Here is a 22,072-nt window from a genome sequence, read left to right on the forward strand (position 1 = left end):
GTGGGCTAGTGTGGCGGTGTGAGGACAGGACAAAGATACATCAGTGGGACATCGTTCATAAAGCCAGACTTAATGAGACTGACCCTGTCTGGAATGTCACGTGCGCTGACACAAACCGCCTATGTGTGTTGACGCCCGAGTGGCATCCCTTCATTGTGACATGACTTTTATATGAAAGAGATAGACACGGAGAGTTGGGAGGGAGGTGCAGGGTAAAAGTATAATTTAAAGACAGATAGATAGACAGACAGACTGATACCCTGATAAATGAAACCAGTCCAGAAAATGTGCACAAGAGTGATGTGTGTGATGAGCCAATGTGTTAAGAGTCCCAACCCTAACCATAAAAATTGTTAAAATGCTTATTTTTATGGCATCACTGCAAAAAAAAAAGTTTTAATGAACTTTATTTTTAAGAATATAATATGTGTTGATGGAAATACACTTACATGGACATTGATGAGGCAAACTAGTGTAAAAGTCCATTGCATAATGATTACAAACTCGGGTATATGTCAGTATTATTTTCTTTTTTATTCAACATCATGCAAAAAAGTTTGTTTTGTATATAATGAACATTCCTTTATATTGACTGACTTTAAGACTTTTGTGTATTTTTTATTGTCCGTGTATTATGACATCACGCAGCCACTTATCCTCATAATGGTCTAGTAGTCCATAAAAACACTTTCTGTTTCATCAGTAATAACTTGTACCACAGGTGTGTGGAAGCCTAAGGGTGTTAATGATGTAAGTTGCTACATAAAACGTTACATTAGTTTACAATCTCTTTCTCCAGATGAATAGGCTTTTTTCGTGTGTATGAATTGATATGTCGCCTGACGTCATGCATTAGCTTAATGGCATTGTTTCGACACATTGTGTCAGGATGTGTGAATACAACACATGCACTCCCCCACCCAATTCCCAATTGTTCTTTTCGTTTATTTTTTCTTGCCGTTCTTCATTCTTCACTCATATTTCTCGCTATCTTGGACAGTCTCTCTCTCTCCTTCTCTCATCATTTTAATAGTGGACCTCAGTGCGGTTGCCATGTCGACCAGCCAGCATATTACTATGGCAACGGGTCTGTGCGGCGAGCCTGCTGATTAGGGAGAGATGTCTAGTGTAGCCTGGCTAACAGTGAGGTAGAGAGAGAGAGAGAGAGAGAGAGAGAGAGAGAGAGAGAATTGGGGGGCTGGTGTGTGTGTATGTGTGTTACTGGGCATTTTTGAAGTGTGGAAGGCCTTCTAGAATAAGAACTGGGTAGACATATTTAGAAGCCCAGAAAAGATTTTTATAAAGCCAATGCCACTAATGTGGGGCTCACCGTTTTATTTTTCTCAACAGGATGCATTTTTATCAATTGTGTTGAGGCACTCAAGTTAATTGTCTGTCTTTCTGTCTGTATTTGGCCTCTTTATCTGCCTAATTCTTCCGTTACACTCAGCGCAGTCCCTTCCTAGGTCTATTTGCATATCTTGTTGATCCTTTTTGCTTTTCTGTTGTATAATCGTCATTATTATTGCTCAAAACCTTTAATACTTAACTGCATTGTTTATGCTATGAACATAAGAGCAGCAGAGGGATGAGATTGGCTTTTTCCTAAGCCATTGCGCTTATGAAAGATGTATATTTATGATGGACCCAAATGATAACTAGGGACCAGAACATCAGTTGAGTGGGATTCTTTGACTTGGATATTTAAGCAATCCCTTAGCAACTGCATGGCAACACACCTAAAACCTTATCAACCCATAAAAAATGCACTGGCACAATTTATTAGTGAGTTTTGCATAGGCAAGAAATTGTTCAGTTTATTGATAATACAAAAATCAAGCATTTCCAATCATGTTAGGGTTCGGGTTAGGTTAGGGTTAGGGTTAGGCGGTTACCCAGCTGGTAGAGTATCCCGTTAGCAGAGCAAAAGGCTGTGGGTTTGATTCCCAGGGAACGCACATGATGCATCTTGAATGCACTTTGCTTTGGATAAAATGCAAAAACCTAAATATACAGTAAGAGATATTTTGTGCAGCAGAAGTGCTGCAAAAGCACCACGGCATCTAAATTAACAGCCAAAAATCATATTGTTTAAGGCTATAAATGAGCTCTCTGCTGTCTTTGTGTGGATCTGGTTGGTCAAGTCTTCGCAGAAAGGGGAGGGAGGTCATAAAAAGAGCTTCGCCCACAGCGAGCGTGTTAATGAACAGCAAACAGGGGGCTGTACAAAGTTGTCTCACCTCTCCCGCACTTACCAGCGCCCACCCCAGACCTTCCTGATCTATCAGAAAAACTAATTACAAGATCTAATTATGGAGAGAGAGAGAGAGTGACCCATGCAGCTCGTTCAGGACAGTAATTACGCCTTATTTATTATTCATCTCACAGCCAAATAAGCCTGACATTTCAATAACAATAAAAGATGGGACATATTAAACAGAAACCTTACACAGAAATGTGTCCCGAGTAATTGGCCGCTTACTGATGAGAACCAGGCTGTTGTTATTTACATTATTGTGCCGTTTGTATCGTGGAAGGGCGATGACACCCTGATGTCGGTACGGAAAATGAACACGGAGAATGAGGTTGCACCGAGCTCTCAAATGTGGCTGACCCTCATCACAAGCCGACCATTATTTTTTAGTGCGGGTGCATTTATTAGGGAGCCTGATTTTAATGGCCATCTCGCTCTCTGTCGTGTCGGGTCTTCAGAGAGAGCGGTTCATGCGCATGGTCTCCACTGTCCGCCTCTTGAACCTGTGCGAGACAGATCGTGCCCCCACATGTGTATGTGTGTGGCCGATTGCCAAAATGGAATCACAAAAAGACTTTACGGAAAATGGATGCCGTTGCAAATAATGTAGGATATTTATGTGATGTTATTGCCGTTTATTACAGTCGACTATACTATTTGTACTTTATAACAGCAGTATTCATCTTTTATTTCACTCTCTCAAACTTCTGGTCTATCTTGCATTTCTGCAGTCCACACCCCCTCCCCGACCAGCCGCTGCAACAGCTCATTAGGGCCGAATGCTTCTGCTGGTCTCATTGGCTGCACTGAAGGTGAAGGAATAGCACATAATTATGAAGTGGAGATGGCATTACGCTCATCAGGAATTATGGATGAGTCTCTGGGCGCCGGCCCCGGTGTCGATTCAACACGGACCCCGGCACAGGGAGGACGGCGTGATGGGAGATGGAGAACGGGGGGTGGGGGGTGGTTACAGGTAGAAAGGTCACCTAGAGGAACAGTGTTCCTCATCAGTCAGTATTCACACCCATAGCTCACATCCTCAAGTGACACACACACTTATTCAGAAGCCATATCACCAGTCACTGCTGACACTTGTGTCCTCCAACCTTGTATACTGGTTGCTAAGGCAACCGTCACCATCTTGGCTCACCCTACTACAGCCACGGAGGGCACCCTGGATAACATCACTCCAATATGAACTTATTATAACGCAAACTCAGAGTGCATCGTAACAGACATAGACCACGTTTACATGCACTCTCATAAAGCGATTATAATGGGATTTTGGCAATATATTGCGATTATACTTTACCTCATGAAAAATATTACATCAATAATACATCAATGCATCTAAGCTCATAATCCAAACATGATCTCATGGTAAGTTGTGTTATAGTCACGAAAAAAATGGTGTTTGATTTTGTGTCCATGGCACGAAATTCAGCTTTTATCGTGCCTTGAGCACAAATGTCTTTTTCGTGTCATTTCTATGAATAGTTTTTCGTGTACGTGGCACGACTTTTTTTTCGTGTCATTTTATGTATTGTTGTGTCACACACCCCCCCCCCCCCTATTTTTAAATCATTGTCGTTTGGGGTTAGATTTGGGGTTTGGATTAGGATGTCTAAAAATGTAACAGAAAGTGATTCTAACCCCAACCCCAAGCGACAATGGCAAGAAAATAGGAAAAACAATGAGAAATCGTAAAATGCCACGAAATGCAACACGGACACGAAAATGTATTTATAGAAATGTGTGCGACTGACACGAAAAAGATATTCGCGCTCAAGGCACGAAAAAAGCAAAATTTTTTGCCGTGGACACGATTAATTTTTTTTGTGACTATAAAACGACTTTCCGTGAGATCAGACTGTCATAATCGCAGCTAGTATAATCCTATTAAAACCAATGTCGTACGCAATTTTTAATCAGACATGTAAACACTTCAATCGCATCTATACCACACTAACTGAAGTGCACATTTGTTTTTGTCACGCACCTTAAGTGCAAATTCGTTTTATACTTGACATTAGTCAAGTTTTATCTGAACTCTGTCAAGATGACTCGCTGTCAGCAGTCTGCCTTCGTCCAGAAACGGCTCAAATAACGCGACAGCAGCGTATAAAACCGTTACAGGCACTGTCATAATATTGCTGTCTTCAGCACCGAATTACGAAATACGTCCATAAGAACATGTTTGTCAATTACGCAAGTAAATTAAAACCGTGGACAGCATCGGTGAGTGCATCATTTGTGCTCTGCATTGGGCTATGTGTGAATAATAAAATAATTTGTATTTAAAATAAATAAAAACTGCATGCTAACAGGAGTGAAGAGGTTATCTCCAGTCATGTAAATGTCTTATTGCGATTAAGTCCTTACTATGATTATTGAAAATAATCGCACTGTTGGTGTACATATAAACGTAGTCAATGTGAAAAAATACATTCAAGATTTTTACTTATGTAGTAATCTTCACTTCTCATGAGTACCCAGGCTGGTCTGAGGAGAAGTCAGGAAAGTAATAGGAAAGAGAGGAATAAATTGCAATCAGCGACTGGCACGTGATGCAGTGCATTTAGATCGGCACCCCCTCCCGCCCACTCCAGACATCCCAGAATTCACAGCGTGCCAGTGCTGAAGCAGGTCCAATTAGATCAGCACACAAACAAACGCACGCACGCACACACACACACTAACAAATCCAATGCCAATAGAGGTCAACAGCATCTTAATGTACACTAATCATTTTGATGTTTACCTGCTAATATGGCTTAATTTGATGCCAAACAGCAACAAACTGTTTGCCAGACGGATTGAAATGATTTGTCAATATTTAACACTGTGTGCACACGGCTGCTTGTGTTAATGTGTAGGCACGACAGTTGTGTGGCATGTGGGTGTCTTATTGTCTGTAAGGAAAAATAGATATACAGTTTAAAAAGCCTGTGAAATCCAGCTAAATCATCCTACACAAAGTGTAAAAATATAACCTTGAAATTTTTAAAATTGTTTGAGTAAGGCCATGTTAAAGATTGAAATCAATGTGAAATCAACTTTGATGGTCTTAGACCTACATTATGAGACTTTAGACTGGATTTTATAGACAGGGTCACAATTGTTTGTACATTATGTATATTTATATAGGATAAAAACACATTCGATCACACATAAGTTTAAACACAGACAAGAAGGTGATTTGGTTGTTGACCTTGTGAATGCAATGAGGAGAGTTTAAGCCCGGTGACCCAAATAGACGGCAAGATTCAGACGAGGAGGGGGGTGTTGATGTTCCTCTGCTACCTCTTGCTTTCTACTCCACTTATCAGCTGAAATAAGTGCAATCATCAGAGGCTGCAATTGATGGCAATCCCAGCATGCACCCCGCTACATTATTTAAACCCGGAGTGGACATCAAGATTTGTGCTTTTGTCTTCTAGTATTCAGCTGTCAGAGGTCTCAGATCTGGGATTCCTGTTGTGTCATTTGACCAGACTCCAGTGTGGAGCGGCACAAAGGAGCTCACAGGTTTGACAACTGAATGGGCCGCACCAATCTCAGTTTCTCAAATTCTCTAAGGGCTGAGAAATCTAACCAAACCACTTCGCCTGTCCTAGTCATGGCTTTGAGAAGTTGTACGGATAATCTACATGTAAGAGCAGATGCACAGACGGGAAGAAAGTGAGTGCGAGTTGTTCACCTCAGGGCTGTGGGAGGGGGAGTGCTCGAACAATGTCTCCCTAGGGGGGTGATATTTTATAGTTTGTGTCCATCAGTGGCGTGGCCCGGGGCGCTGAGGTTGACAGTAAGTGCTCTCAACACTGCTGATACTGATTCATCTGAGCTATGACATACATGAGATGGGGTGTGTGATTGGGGGGGGGGGCAAAAGAGACGGACAAGACAATGAATTAAAAGGGGGGAAGTCTTTTAGAGGCGCGTGTGCATGAAACAAACTTAGCTTTTCATCCACGAGTTAGTCGAGACCGGTGTGTTTGTGTTTGTTGCCCGGTTTAAGAGTGGGCTCACCGATATAACTTGGCATTTCAATTTCTCCTCCGCTCTGCCTCCCCTTTGCCACTCTTCTACATTTATATAGGAAAGGAAGAATGTGAACCCCAGGCCCGCAGGATACGCATGCTAAGCAATCAATGTGTCACCTCTTCGTGACAATCTTTTTTCTCCATACGCGGGACCTGCTCATTTTTTCTTGTCAGCAGAAGGTAATTTGCTGTATTGTGATTCAGCCCAATAGCCGGTTGATGGAGACGCATTATGGGTCGGCACCCAAACCCCCTTCATTCAACCTCAACCCCCCACTCGACCCCCTCCGACGCACGCACGCGCCAGACTTCGGTCTTCCCTGCTCGAGCGGACGTATAAAGAAGCAAGGCACCCCACCCGTAGCCGCATCTCCATCTGAGGCTGTAAAATGTGATAAGCGTGGAGTGTGGCGCTGGGGCCTCTGATTAATAAAAGATGGGGCTGCGCCAGGCTCCCAGGGGGATGTCCTTTCTGAACCGCCCCGCCCGGCGCACGCACAGACGCTGCACACAATGCGTCCCGCACAAAAGACAGGAAATGAGTGCGAGAAGCAATCATGGAAATATAACATTTAAAACGCATCTCGCACATGTGCATTCGAATGGACAGTGCTGAGCCCTTTGAAAGCTGAAAATGATCACACATACATATTTACATATTCGGCGGATATATCCAAGCGTAAACACATATGTGGGACGGGGATTCTGACACCCTGCTGTTTCAAAGGGCTGAAAAATAAATGTATATATTTAAATGTACATTTAACGCGCGCACCGATGCAGTTCTGTTTTTTATTTTATTTTACACCGAGGAGGGAGGGACATTACGCCCGTGTGCATATTTATGGGCGTGTTTTCACGTGTGGATTCATGTCACCTTTTCTCTCATTGACTAGTAATGGCTTTGTTATGAGTAGATGCTTTGTCCTTCTTCTGTTCGTGTTTACAAGAAAACGACGGCATAACCCTGGTTGCCCAGGGAGACCGGAGACATCCCCTTTTCTTCATTCCTCCTCAGGATTTAAAATATTTCGATGCATTTTTGGTAACCCAGAGACACGAATGTTACCGAATGTGGTTCAGCGTAGCAGTGCAGTCAAATATCAATAGCTTAGCTAAACATGTACATCAAGTATTCTCTATTTAAGAATAGTCCCGTCTATGCCTTATTGTACCTACTGCGTTTTATCTTTTCATATCCACTCCCTCGCCGCAGGACCAGACAATAGCATGACATTTCTAATTTTCTGCTGGATGATGGCAGTCATAGCAAAATGAAACAGGTCAGAGGTCAGTTTTGGTGATGTGATTTCTCGGGACATAGACCCTTTGCTCGGTAAAAGAGGAGACGCTTTAATTTGATTTCAGAATATTGCCTTGTCAGGGACAGGGTGACGGTTAAGAAAATAGCTTGCGGTTTGAGTAAATTTGCTATTCAACATTCGAAATTCAATTTTATCATCAGCGTTTTAGTACTGTATGAGTTTATTTATTTATTCTGTAATGAGCGCACGCAGATACGATGCAGCTGAGCCGAGTGCGTTTCTGTTATTCATGCGACTGTGTCCCTTTTGACCTCATCAGTCGGCTCCGCCCACCAGCCTCAGCTAAGAAAGATTGATATAGCCAACGCATGAATATGTATGTAGTATGCACATTGACTTGAACTTGCTTTTGACCTTCTCCCCGTAAACAATATACATATACACATATGAGCCAGCAGCCTCTGGAAAATAAAGGGATCCAATGTTTCCATGCATTGATCAGGTTTTTTTTTATTAAACTGGAATGTATTACACCCACAAACAGCTACGTTTATTTACGTGTTGTGAAATAAAAGTTTTTCTCTTCACTAATGGCAAAAACTAAAAGATATTTCTGGATAAATAAAGGTAAATAAATTCATAGCACAATCTAATGATAATTACAATTTTCAAAAATCTATTAGCAAATCCTGGCACAATTCAGTATAATTTATTCCTGGCGTTCGCATAAGAATTATGCATTTCCATCTGCCAATATATGCCACCTATAAGACTCCATTTCCCAGGGAGCAGCGCAGGACAGGAGGTGGGGATGCTGTAGTCTCTTAAACTGCTGCCCTGGAAGGTCATTGCTCACAGTCATGTCAGAGGGCCAGCGCGGCCCCTTGGGCCCTATGACAAACAGGGCTGCAGTGCTGAGGTGTGTGTCAGGGGTGTTTTTCCACAAAGCATTCTATAAAAGTGTAACCGCTCTGAGTTTGCCCTTTCCTCCCCGAACGCACGCACTGCTCAGCCAACAGGCCCCTAAAGAGCTCTTAAGAAGTGCTGAGCCAACACACAAGCTGGCCCTGCTAGCAACTCCAGTAATTCTCTCTCGTTTTCTTACACTTTTTCCTCCCGCGTACCCTCGCTCGTGCTGAATCACGCCAGCCTGCGACCGTGTTGCCGAAGCGAGGAGAGAGGAGCGCCGGGAAGGCGGTGCTTGTTTGGGGCCTGAAGCTAATTATGGAGCATTAGAGCAAGGCTAAATAAATGTGTAGTGTTGCTAATTGCACGCCGGTGAAAACAATAACTCTACAACAGATGCCTAAGGGCACGAGGGGACAAGAGGCTCTGGGAATAGAGGGCCTTGGCACGGGGCCTGCGCTAGGCAACTCCAACCATCCACGTTGTATGACAGCGGTGAGAAACACATGTATCCTGGCATCGTCAACAAGCAGTCAAGCTGTGTTGTGCACGTGTGGGTGTGTGTGAGAAAGTTCCCATGATTCCCAGTTGATGTTGCGGGCATGCAAACACGCACGGCGGAAACAGCAGCAATCTGTCTCTGCCACCTTCACACATCGTTGCATTAATAAACATGAATTAGTAATAGCACAATTAGACTCTGGTGCAATGGTCGCGTTGCATGTTTATGCAGAAAATGCGACTCCGAGTCGCCACGCAGACGCTGCAGCATTTGGGTCTTTAATCCTGATGCAGTATATCCGGGCTGTATGGTTTTTATAAGGAACACTTAAGATCCACAAAACCTTTCTGTTAAGAAATGGATCTTTTGGGAACCTTTGATTAAAAATTGATTCTTCAATAGCATCACATTTATTGTTTGTTAATTGCATCATTAAAAGTGTATATACGAGTACAGTGCAAGCAAAGGACATTGAAAAAGTGTCTTTTGCAAATTGACACTAGCTATAGTCACTTGTGTGAATCCAAACCATTGTTGCGATATCACCATATAAGTGATCAAAATGTTTTGACTTTTATATTGGGTACACACACACACATACACACCGTCGATTTAAAGTGAATTAACTTTGCATTTAAACCTTGTCACTCCCAAAACTTTGCAAGGTCTATGCGGCCAATGGGAAAAGAGAAGAAGATTTCTTGCACGCACTTTCAAACACACACACATTGGTAATACAATCCCAAAACATGTCTCTTTGTTTCTCACACATCATTCTTTGTTTCTGTGTGTGTGTCTATGTTTTAGGTTTGGATCAGTTCTGTGATGGGAGGCTGTGTTTGAACGGTGCACACTGCTGGATCTCCGGTGGCCTGCCGGTACGTACTCCCGCTCTAACACAGATTTCCCAGCAGCACCTGAGTGAATGAGGCTAACATGAGTCTTTACACCCACTTAGACCACACACAGGACAAGAGTGACAGCTTCACGTCACAACTTCACTCAAATACATGTCATATCAAAACCAGAGATCCATTCAAACATGGTCTTAGTAGAAAAACGCATTCATGTAGGGGGGAACTGTTTAAAAAAGTACAGAAGCAAGTCAGAACCAGACTTTATGTACTTTACAGTCAGAATGCTAAATGACCCTTATGTATTTTGAGGTGAGGATGTAGGTAGTATGTTTAAAAAAATAATACATGAGTAGGAGTAGTTCATTGGACTGCATTTACGCTGCCTGTGTGGCACATTAAAAAGTCTGTAATAATAACACCACATTTGTACAAAACAGGATTTGCAATAAATCTGTTTTGTTAAAATATTTGATCTCAGTATTTGGCAAAGGCTGCTTAAAGCCCGATTTATAGTCGTGCGTAAGCTCTACGCCGTAGGTAATCCGTAGCCTGTGCGTAGCTCTGCGCAGCCTGGTTTGCACCACGCAAAATTTTTAACAGCGCGTCAGTTCTAGGCGGACCGCAAGCGCTGTAATTGGTCCACCAGAACCCCTCCCATCAGGTAAAAAAAATTCTGTTTGCGACGGTGAAAACCAAGATGAGCCAAGTTGAGGACTAATTTAACTCAAACTGGAACAAAAGTCGCTGTTTATTTACTGCCATCATTGCTGGTCTTCTCAAATCATACACAACAAGTTGCTGTTTCTTCCTCGTTTGTTGGTTAACTTGCCAAGCTTCTTCTTCTTTGACGGTCGCGCTGCTACTGTGGTTACACGCGTGGATACTGCCTACCAGCGGTCTGCGCGTGTGTTTGCACGTCGATGCGGACGACGACGCAAAAGTATAAATGAAAACCGCCGCGGAACCTACGCTGTTGCAGCTACACCGTAGGACCTACGCACAACTAAAACGAGTCCTTAAGATGGTTGCACACCGGACGCGGAGCTCAGCGCCACGTCGAGTCGCGTCTAGGACAACTCGGAGGTATCGTACAATGGAAGTGCACATTAAATAGCGCAAGCTTAGTCAGATAGCATCTACTTCAAAATGCAAAATATACGTTAGCAGCCACTTTTAATCGTTAATGATTTGGGACAAATATGATGTTATTTAATGTTAAACGGTGTTAGTGGCGCTGTGTGGCTTGACAGGGATTCGAGCAACTTCCTGAGTCAAAGCTGGGCGCCACGGACAGGCGCAACCTGTGGGCGCCGGTGTGCATATACTCATAGAAAACAATGTGTTTGATTTTTTTAGAACGGCGCGGGGCTGCGCACCACTTTTTTAATCAGGTTCTTGTGTTTAAGTTCAGTAATTTCACTTTAATAGCAATTTAAAGATTTTTAGTCATTATACCAAGGGGCTGTTAAATGCTTTATTCTGATTGTTTGAGAAATGTTTCAACGATGTTGATTATTATTTTGTAAAATGCACACCTAACCAAATTTCTTAAAATAATCATCAACGCAATTTCTGTGGTAACCGTGGCATAAGTGGAATAATTGATTTCGGTCCTGAATTATTCGAAAATAATGCACATACCCGCAGTGTGACAGCACTCTGCTTCGAATAATTTAACGGCCCGTCATCAATTATTCCTTACGTAATTGTGACTTTAAATAAATGTCACTTTAGTCATTTTATTGCCATTTTACAGTTCACTATTCGCTGCAAAACCCTCTAAGTGCATGCAAAAATCTCTGCAAAAAGTCTCCAATCACTTGTCACTGTCCTTTCTGAATGAAGGTAAAAGGCTCAAAAATTCTGTTAATATATTTGTTAAACTTCATTTAACCGGGTAAAAAAACTTTTGAAATTGACATTGAGAAAACTTTTTTTGCTGAAAAATCGACATGCCGTTTAATGGATTCTGCCAAAATAAAAAGTATTTCTGAATGGCCTAAGGCCGGGATTAAGTAAATTTGAAGCTAAAGTATTTCATGAATGTATAATACGTGCCAGAGCATTTGGTCAATATCATCATCTCATTTTTGTGGTAGGGGCTTTTGCATCTGAGCTCCTCATTTAATTTCGTATAGCACTAAATAAATCATTAAGAAAAATTCAAATAAAATTCCCATCTTTACTCACATGCAAACTTCCAGTGGTCTCTCAAATCTTTCTCATGTGTATAGATTAGAATGAGTTTCAAACATATAAATCTAAATCATTACAGATGGTACAGGTTTAACTCACACACACAGGTGGATCACAGACTGTCTGTCTGGAGCAAGCAGACAGGCCTGTGGCAAACTCTTCCTCAGCAGGACTTAAAGACATTGCAAAGGAATCTCTCCATAATCCAGTCATAATGTAGTGCTAACATACATGCGCAGAAACACACAGCCACAGGCTCTTATTGATCATTTTATTCACACACACACTGTTTTACTCACAGGTATATACCGTGTCTCTCTGATAGTGGGTTAAACCACTAGCCTAAGGTTGTGAATTATTTATCCTATTTTTTCATGCAGTCATTTCCCTTATTCTTACTTTAACTCCCTCGTTTATTAGTGTTTTCCTCCACTGATCGCGGCATTAGTGCGGATTGCTAACGATTCCTTTCTTCTCAAGCTTTTCTGCATCGCACTCTCAAGGGAGTCGCCTGCTTTGTGTTTTTACTAATTGGCATAATTTATTGACATGTTCAGGTTTGCCGACCAATTAATTCTTCTTTAATTTCGTTCTACTTTTATAAGCGCGCAAAATATGATTTAATAGAACACTATTGCTCCTTATAAAAGCAGAAGGACATTTTGCAGGTAATTCAAAGTAGGGTCACTCTGGGTTTGTCTTTGTATTTTACTTTGAGTTGATAAAGAGCTCATGTATCTTATTTAATTCTTGCAAAATGAACAAAGCATAATTAGGTAAACCTTAAGTGTTTACCTAAAATGTACTGTATTTAAAGCATTAAAATTGCTTGATTGTTTACAATATAATATTTTATGTATTTTCTATCCTTAATTGATAAAGTAAACTTTAGCTCTGCGGGTGTAGCTGCACGTAAAAGGTGAAGGATGGGAAAGTGCTGGAATCACGCCTCCCTGTTTAACCTCTCATGTGCTGCCAAACAGCAATGCAAGCTTACTACCACAATTGCAACCCAACTACTATGTAATATAGATGTCTCTATTAGATGCACACTTTAGATGCAACAGATGCCAAGATGTATGCATTGATTGTGTGTGTTAAAGTCTATATTTCCATTACACAGTAGTATTCCAAAGAAACAGAGCTTTGTTTTCTTGGCTCTGGGTTGTGGAGGTGATCAACAGTTCAAGATTTTGCATTATGACAATGTATTTCTCTTCATTATGGCCTGTGGGCCAGGCCTGATCCTCAATCAGCCCTGAGCCCAAACCATAGGGTCGTAGAAATACACTTTGGTGTGAATCAATACAGGCCTCCCATGGGCTGTGCCTGATCCCCTACTAGGTCATGTGACTCTGAGTGGCAAGACAGGCCTGATCTTCAAACAGCCTTTGCTTCTTTCCACATCCATTGTTCTGGCCAAGGACTTCCTTTTATTTATTATCCAAAATTTGGGGAATTTTCTTCTGTATGTGCTCAAGCTCCAAAAATATCCAGTCAGTAGACGGTTCCAGCAAATGGCCGTACTCCAAAAGTAATGCACGTCCAACGATTGGAGATTAATATCCCGTTTATTAAAGTCCCATCACGTTCCATTACTGCATAGTTGGGGTAGGCACCAAAATCCTCATACGGGCATTCACGTTTATCCTCGAGGGAATCAAATACTTTGGAGCCACTCGTTGTATGTTGACATTTTTCGTTAATCCCTTCAAAAAACTGATCATCGTAGTATTTTGTAGGCCTCCTTATGTGCAAGAAGTCATCAGGTAAATTCGGTCTCGAATTTAACGGTACGCGACTCCATCTCCGTCAACCACGGGCGTTTTTTTCCTAGAGAGAATAAATGATAATTAAATTTACAAAGCAATCAGAATTAATCGTGTACCATCTCCCAAAGCGATTACACACCTCCACCTCCCCCTTCTCGCACACATCCACTCATTTACCCACCAGGCCAAACCCGTGCATGTTTTGTTCATTCGTTACCTCTCTCGCCCACTCTCTCTCTCTCTCCGTAAATTATTTTGTATACTTACGGCGAGACTCATTAGTCACCCCTCCCTTCCGCAGCTTAACGAGAAAGCGATTAAAACGCATTTTAACGCGGTCCCGACGCGCTTGCTTCTTTACGTCCACACCACACTGCTTTACCTTCAGCACTGAGATCTCCTCTGCTCTCTCCTCTACCTCTCTGCAGCCTCTCTCTCTCTCCTTTCCTCTCTCTCTCTCTCTCTTTTTCTTTCCCTGTCCTTTCTACAGCCTCTCTCTCTCTCCCTCGCTCCTCCCTCTCTCAGAGCTCCAGGCTGCTGGGGGTTTTAGACGGATCACTCTCACAATGCCTGATCAATACGGCTATTGATCGGCTGGCAAAATGTTTATAAAATCATCCCGGGTAGCTGGAGCAACGTGGCGGGGAGGAGGAGCACGGAGAAGGGGAGGGCCGTGCGGGCGATGCCATTCGGCCAGGGTAGAGGAGGCAGGGTAACCCCTGATTGGTCGATTCCCCACCCACCTTGCCAAGCGGCTAGCCGGGTATGTTGCTCCGGTGCTCTCCGCGGTTCCAGCTCCAAAGTTTCAAGCCCGGTGAGTTTGCGTTCGCCGTTTTTACGGCGCACTGTTGGCTGGCAGCCAAACTGTGACTGCGTCCACCCCCCATTGTCCCAGCTCCCATGAGTCAGAGACCTTCATTTGCATAAATTAGCAGGCGGCAGGCAGTGCCAGGCTCGTAATGAGCCACTGTCATGTCTTGGCTTTTCTCCTTCTTTCGTTTGGTTCCCCCACACACGTACTGTCAGCCCACCTGCATTAAGGGTTCCTCCCTTTGGCATTGAAAACCCTCTAGACCCTTCTACATTTCCCAAGCTGATTGTTTCGCTCCTGGGACTCGGATTTCTATTCTCATATCAGCATTTTCACATCACTTCCACTACTAATGTCTAGGCTCCCAGGTGAGCTTGGGAGATGCTACACAAACACACACATAGCGCTACAATTGTCCCATTTTATACCTCACTTTTCCAAATTGAGATGCAGTTCCTACAGAAAGCTCAGTTACATAAATGCATTTGGCAGACACCTTTATCTATCTATACATTTCTTTTTCAGTGTGTAATCGAACACATGACCATTGTGTTGCTAACCCAGTGCTTTACCCACTGAGCCACAAGAACGCATCATCACAATGTAGAAATAAAGTTTACTCAGAATAATTGGACTGTTGCAGCAGGCCTTTTAGGGTTTTTAGACAATGTCTACTACTGTAAATACCTGTTGTTTTTAGTAAGTTTAGCTTAGTTAAGTTTATAAGGGAGACTCAATGCACACGAATGCAATAAAGTTCAGGTGTTCACTCAGGTGGCTAAAGCTAACCCTCCCATGTTTGTGTAAATACTTCAACATGCATTAACAGGGACATACCATAAAAATCTGACTTTTTCCATGTTTAAGTGCTATAATTGGGTCCCCATTGGTTTTATCAGCCTAGAAAATGTGTAAAAGAACTACCTAATAACTTAGTTTTGGAAACCATTCTGTGCAAGCATGTGAAAAAATAGGTCATTGAAATTTTGGCTCCCTTGGTGATGTCAGAAGGGGATAATACCACCCCTTAATCTGCACTATCCAACCACACCACTGCCATTTAGTACAGAGATCAGCTCATTTGCATTTTAAAGTGACAATTTTAACATATAAATAAATAAATTATGATAAATTATCTATATGATATTTTGAGCTAAAACTTCACATACATTATGTACTCTGGGTAAACGGTGTAATAATCCCTAGGTGTCACTTGGGACAGTATAAGTGTAAAAAAATGTAGTTATGCAGCTGTTTGCCAGTAACTTACTGTAGATTTAAATGTATGTTATTTACAAAGTTTTTTTTTGTGATATTTTTTGGCTAGTTTTTGCCTTTATTAAACATGAGGTTCGGAGAGGACATGAAAGTACAGGGAGGAGAGAGGGGTATGGGATCGGCAAATGACCGGGAATCGAACTCGGGTCGCCAAAAGTGCAAAAAGTAATAGCGCATGTTGGAGCGCTGCCCACTACACCATCGGCTCCGACTTAGTTTGTTCAAAGTTAAATGAACATTAAACATTAACAAGTCTTTGTCTTTACAAAATAAAACTATACAATAACAGACTCATGCAAAGCATTCTGGGAACCAGAAATCCTTTTTAACCTTTTTTTGTTTTTTTTCCTTAGATTTTGGTTCCCAGAATGCTTTGCATGAGCCTGTTATTGTATAGTTTTATTCTGTAAAGACAAAGACTTGTTAATGTTTATTTAAGTTTGAACAAACTGCTGCAAGTAAATAACATAAATTCAAATCTACAGTAAGTTACTGGCACACAGATTCTAGTAATACTGTCATTTCTACAGAAATGTTTAACAGTGTACCCTAGGTTGCAAAGGTGTACTTTTTGTAAGGGTACTGCCCCAGTGACAGCTAAGACCCATTTTTGACCATTTTAGTGTTTTTACCTATGCATGGTTTTTCCATAAACACATAATAATTTAAATTTTAAATTAAGCATGTTTAAGAAAGACTCACAATGGATGCGTGAATATATTTTCTTTCTATATATTTCCTTGCCCTACTGATCAGGCATTACCTTTAAACCACCATGTGTTTGAAAGCCCTGGGCAAAGTCACATAGGTCAAGCCATTTAAGGGGTTGGTTTAATTAAGCCAGACTTTTAAATTAACCATGAAAGCTACTCATCTCCCAACTAATTGGAGCAAGATGAGGTTTCAATGCAGTGGTCTCAGTATCAGGCCTGTTCTGTGATGCTACCCCCACATATACGGTACTACACAGGTAAGGCGTAGCATTGCCATGTGTACTAGGCTAAAGTGTTCCTCTGTGATAGAGCATTGCGTTAGCAGGGCAAAGGTCATGGGTTCGAACCCAGGAAACAAACACATACTGATAAAAAAATGTATACCTGTTAGTCGCTTTGGATAAGCGCATAAATGTAAATGTAGGTTGTGCTGGTAGCCAATGGTGACTGGTGATAGAGGAACCTAGAGCTGCTTTAGGCGCCTTTAACACAGAATGCATTCTTGCATTCAAAACCACTTAGATGGAGTGAAGCGAATATAACACAGGGGTCCCGAGACACATTTTTAAAGTCAAGCGTTTTACCTTGACACAGTGTTGTATAAATGGAAGCCACTTTTAGTGCGAAATACGTTACGTTTTTCAAAGGCATTCATCTGGTAGATGAACATAGACTTAACAATTAACCCCAGATGTACACAAGAATGCACCCTGTGAGATGGACCCCTCAAGTGCTTGCCTTTCTCCAGTTTAATCACATCACTTCTCTTTCCTGGATTTGATCCATCATTATTTTCTACCTGCTATCCATTCTTTACCTTTATATACGGCGGCCCCCCTCGCTGTGCATAAGAGCAGTTTTATTTATTCCATCAGAATGCAGAGGGACTCGGGTGTGTGCGTCTCACACAGAAATCAATTTCAGCTCAGCCAGTGGAACCAAACAAAGCGCTATGCTCATCCTAGCATCCATGTGTGCTCACGAAACCTATCGCGCTCATCTCCCCTCTGCTTCCCTCCCTCCTCGGAAGACATTTTGTTCTCACTCTACCGCCATTATTGTCAATCATCACGCACAAGTGATGAGGTGTGAATGCAGTGCCAAATGAGTAATGACCGAGTGTATATCATTAGCTGCAAAATGAAGGAAACTCAAACAGGAATGCATGTCTATACGTAGATATCTCTTTAATGATTTAGAGATGTAGATTTCTCCCTTTATATCTTTCTTACTGCCATTAAGTCTCTATATTGCTCATCTTTCTTGTTTTCTTCACAGAGGACAATTTTGTGTTAAAAGAGATCAGCATCAAAATTCTAAATTATATTGAAGAGGTAAAATTAGAAATGAATAAAGCAATTTTTCACATACAGCGGATATATGTGTGTATGATATATTTATCAATAATCTATCAAATTAAAACATCAGAGGAGCAGGGGTCTTCTGTAAGAAAAGTCTCCAGAGATCAAAGGTAACATATATGGAGATTTTTTATAGAGAGTTATATAGAGCATTTTCTTTGAGCCTATACATTACCATTCCAAAGTTTAAAATCATTAGACTGAAATGTTTCTCATGATGTTAAAATCTTTTTAACCTCAAAGCACATGCTCAAGTGTGTAAAATTAGTTGAAAATTGGTTGAAAAATAGTTGAAAATTAGTTGAAAATTGGTTGAAAAATAGTTGAAAATTAGTTGAAAATTGGTTGAAAATTGGTTGAAAATAAGTTGAAAATTGGTTGAAAATGGGTGAAAATGAAATTTGGACAACACACTGTATTCTTTTTGTTCATGTCTAAAACAATAATTTGAGTTTTAACATTGTTTTTGAAATGGGTTGCTAAATAATTAAGAAAAAGCAGAGCCCTGTACAGATATGAACTCTTCCAATACTGTTTAATAAGCATCTCTGCATGTTCTCCCTGTGTCAGCGTGGGTTTCCTCCGGGTACTCCGGTTTCCTCCCACAGGCCACTACTTGTGTATGAATTACTGTAACTGGTTCTTGAATGGCATAAAGAATAACGAAAGAAAGAATAACTTCACAAGGTGATATTTTTTTCTCAAAATATTTGTCCAATTGTGTAATACCAGAGTTAAGTTTAGTTTACTATTATTCTAAAATGTGACTAAAATAATAATGAATGCATAAATTACCTTAAACTTGACCAATAGTGTACATCATTTCCTATATATGTACAGTATGTGTGCTTGGCATAATTCATAAATCTGCACGTTCTGTGTGTTTGTGGGAGTACAGTAATGTGTCCTCAGGGCAAACAGAGTATTAAATATAAGTATGATAATATAATGTTGTTGCTTGTATGGAATGGAAACCTATGGAGGCCACGTCTGTCTTCTGTTTTTCTCACACGCTTTCTCTGTGTCTCTCTGCTTAATGTGGGTTCCGGATCTGCCTTTCTTGCTCCACTTTTATTGATTACAGCGAGAAATAGAAGGTGGAAGAAAGAAAAGGGCCTTTTCAGGAAGAAGTTAAACGGTCAAGTAGCGGGTGGAGGGTGGCTTTCTCCACTTATTGACGAGGTGGAAAAATGTCACTATTATGGAAGCCCTTTCAGTAGATAGCGAGCTGATTGGATGAGTGCCCTGGGGTCAGGCAGTAGTGCATTCCTAGCGCAACCAAACAAGTGTGTAGAAAAGGCCAGAGGATGCAGCTGAACATGTAGAGGTGTCTCTTCAATGGCCGTCATGTCTATTAGCTGAGTTCAGACTACTGGACAAGGCTACGACTGCAACTGTGAAGAGTCAATGCTTTTGATACGGATGGGGGTTTTGTTTTATGTGCATTTGGGGGGGGCTGAAATAGATTGTACAATTAAAATGAGTACTCATTGTATAATTTTGGCACGTTGTGGAGACTTCTGGAAGTTTCATGAAGCTCAACTCTGGGTTGTTTTAACCTATAACCGTTGGGATTAAATTAATCATAGCTGTGCCGTTTAAACACATGGTGGGCAAAATAGGCATTTTCTAGGTTGCTATGTAAACTAACAGCTTGGTTATATTTTACCCAACCATGAGGTAAAACGACCCTGCAACCAATCAGATTAGATCTACAGTCTGCTTTTCTATTTTCAGCTGGTTGTATGTGGCTGGACTCCAAAATGCAAACTCAAAGTATAGTGTAGTATCTGTCTGTGTGTGAGAGAAATAGGTTAATAGGGGCACGAGAGAATCAATATCATTCTCAAAAGAAAATTCAATGAGCCTTTAACTGCAAAATGAAATGTTGAAGACATCAGTGATGGCGGCTACAACATTCCTGCTATTCTGAAACTGAAAGACATCTGACCTGTGGCTATGAGTTCGAACATAAGTCGCTCACGCTTCTCAGAGAGTTTGACGTCAGGACCTTTAATTAATGCAGCACATCATCTGGTCAGCCGGTCCCCACAGAACAAGACTAGAGCCTAGCAAAGGTCAGCATGCCACAGAACAGACAGCCAATAGCTTAATCGGAGGTGAAATGGTTTCTTTTCCAAATTGATTCCAGTTTGGTTCAGACAAGGGCTGTCTTGTGTTCTAATTGAGCCACTTGAAGACTCGAGCGGAAAGAGGGAAGCCTCTCTGAGGTAGGGTTCATAAGCACGACACATGAATAAACAATAATTGTTCGACTGACATCTGGAGCAAAGCTGTCTGATGACCCAGGCTGCTGCTCTCTGATGTCTGAAAGCACGGGCTGCTGCTGTCTGAGGCCATGGGCTGCTGATGTCTAAGGAACTAAACTGCTAATCTCTGAAGTTTGAGGGCCAGAGCTGCTGCAATCTGAGGGCCCGGACTGCTGATATCTGAGAGCCCGGGCTGTTGCTCTCTTAGGGCCTGGGCTGCTGCTCTCTGATGTCTGAGGGCCCAAACTGCTGCTGTCTGAGGGCCCAGGCCACTGCTTTCTGATCTCTGAGGGCCCGGGCTGCTGCTCTCTGATTTTTAAGTGCCCCGGATGCTGCTCTCTGGTGTGTGAGGGCCGGGGCTGCTTCTCTCTGATGTTTGAGGGCGAGAGCTGGTGATAACTGATGTCTGAAGGCCCAGGCTGCTGATATGTGAGGGCCCGGGCTGCTGATGTCTAAGGAACTAGACTGCTGCTCTCTGATGTGTGACGGCCAGAGCTGCTGCAGTCTGAGGGCCCGGACTGCTGATGTCTGAGGGCCTGGGCTACTGCTCTCTGATGTCTAAGGGCCCAAACTGCTGCTGTCTGAGGGCCCGGGCCGGTGCTGTCTGATCTCTGAGGTCCCAGGCTGCTACTCTCTGATTTTTAAGGGCCCAGGATGCTTCTCTCTGAGGTGTGAGGGCCAGGGCTGCTGCCCTCTGATGTGTGAGGACCGGGGCTGCTGCTCTCTGATGTTTGAGGGCGAGAGCTGGTGATGACTGATGTCTGAAGGCCCGTGCTGCTGATGTATGAGGGCCCGGGCTGCTGATGTCTAAGGAACTAGACTGCTGCTCTCTGATGTTTGAGGGCCAGATCTGCTGCAATCTGAGAGCCCGGACTGCTGATGTCTGAGGGCCTGGGCTGCTGCTTTCTTAGGGCCTGGGCTGCTGCTCTCTTAGGGCCTGGGCTGCTGCTCTCTGATTTGTAAGGGCCCAAACTGCTGCTACATGAGGGCTCAAACTGCTGCTACCTGAGGGCCCGCGCCGCTGCTGTCCAATCTCTGAGGGCCCGGGCTGCTGCTCTCTGATTTGTAAGGGCCCAAACTGCTGCTGTCTGAGGGCCCAGGACGCTGCTGTCTGATCTCTGAGGGCCTGGGCCGCTGCTGTCTGATCTCCGAGGGTCCGGGCCGCTGTTGTCTGATATCTGAGGGCCCGGGCCGCTGCTGTCTGATGTCTAAGGGCCCAAGCTGCTGCTACGTGAGGGCCCGGCCCACTGCTGTCCAATCTCTGAGGGCCCGGGCTGCTGCTCTCTGATTTGTAAGGGCCCAAACTGCTGCTGTCTGAGGGCCCAGGACGCTGCTGTCTGATCTCTGAGGGCCTGGGCCGCTGCTGTCTAATCTCCGAGGGTCTGGGCCACTGTTGTCTGATATCTGAGGGCCCGGGCCGCTGCTGTCTGATGTCTAAGGGCCCAAGCTCCTCCTACGTGAGGGCCCGGCCCACTGCTGTCCAATCTCTGAGGGCCCGGGCTGCTGCTCTCAGATTTTTAAGGGCCCAGGATGCTGCTCTCTGGTGTTTGAGGACGCAAGAGCTGGTAATAACTGATGTATGAGGGCCCGGGCTGCTGCTGTCTGAACTCGGAAGGCCTGGGCTGCTGCTCTCTGATGTTTAAGGGCCCAGGATGCTGCTCTCTGATGTGCGAGGGCTTGAATTAGATAATACCAAACCATGTGGTGTCCTCACTTTTCTTATTCATTTTTGTAAAGATTTTTAACCATGGGTGTGCATAAATATTTAATAGTATATCATATTAATATTAATGTCAATTTTTGTTTTAAACAGTACATCTGTTGTTTTGTTAATGTTTTCT

General features: G+C 42.8%; 1 protein-coding gene across 2 annotated transcripts in view; it reads left to right on the forward strand.

The window, feature by feature from the left end:
* zfhx3b (zinc finger homeobox 3b) overlaps positions 1–22,072 on the forward strand; it is a 275,668-nt gene that overhangs the window by 64,975 nt on the left and 188,621 nt on the right. For both annotated transcript variants that reach the window (XM_055213083.2, XM_055213077.2), the window contains exon 3: positions 9,781–9,851. The gene's annotated coding sequence lies outside the window, so the exon portion shown is untranslated. The remainder of the gene's footprint in view (positions 1–9,780; positions 9,852–22,072) is intronic.

The sequence above is a fragment of the Misgurnus anguillicaudatus genome, chromosome 21 (genome assembly GCF_027580225.2).
Source record: "Misgurnus anguillicaudatus chromosome 21, ASM2758022v2, whole genome shotgun sequence".
Lineage (NCBI taxonomy): Eukaryota > Metazoa > Chordata > Actinopteri > Cypriniformes > Cobitidae > Misgurnus > Misgurnus anguillicaudatus.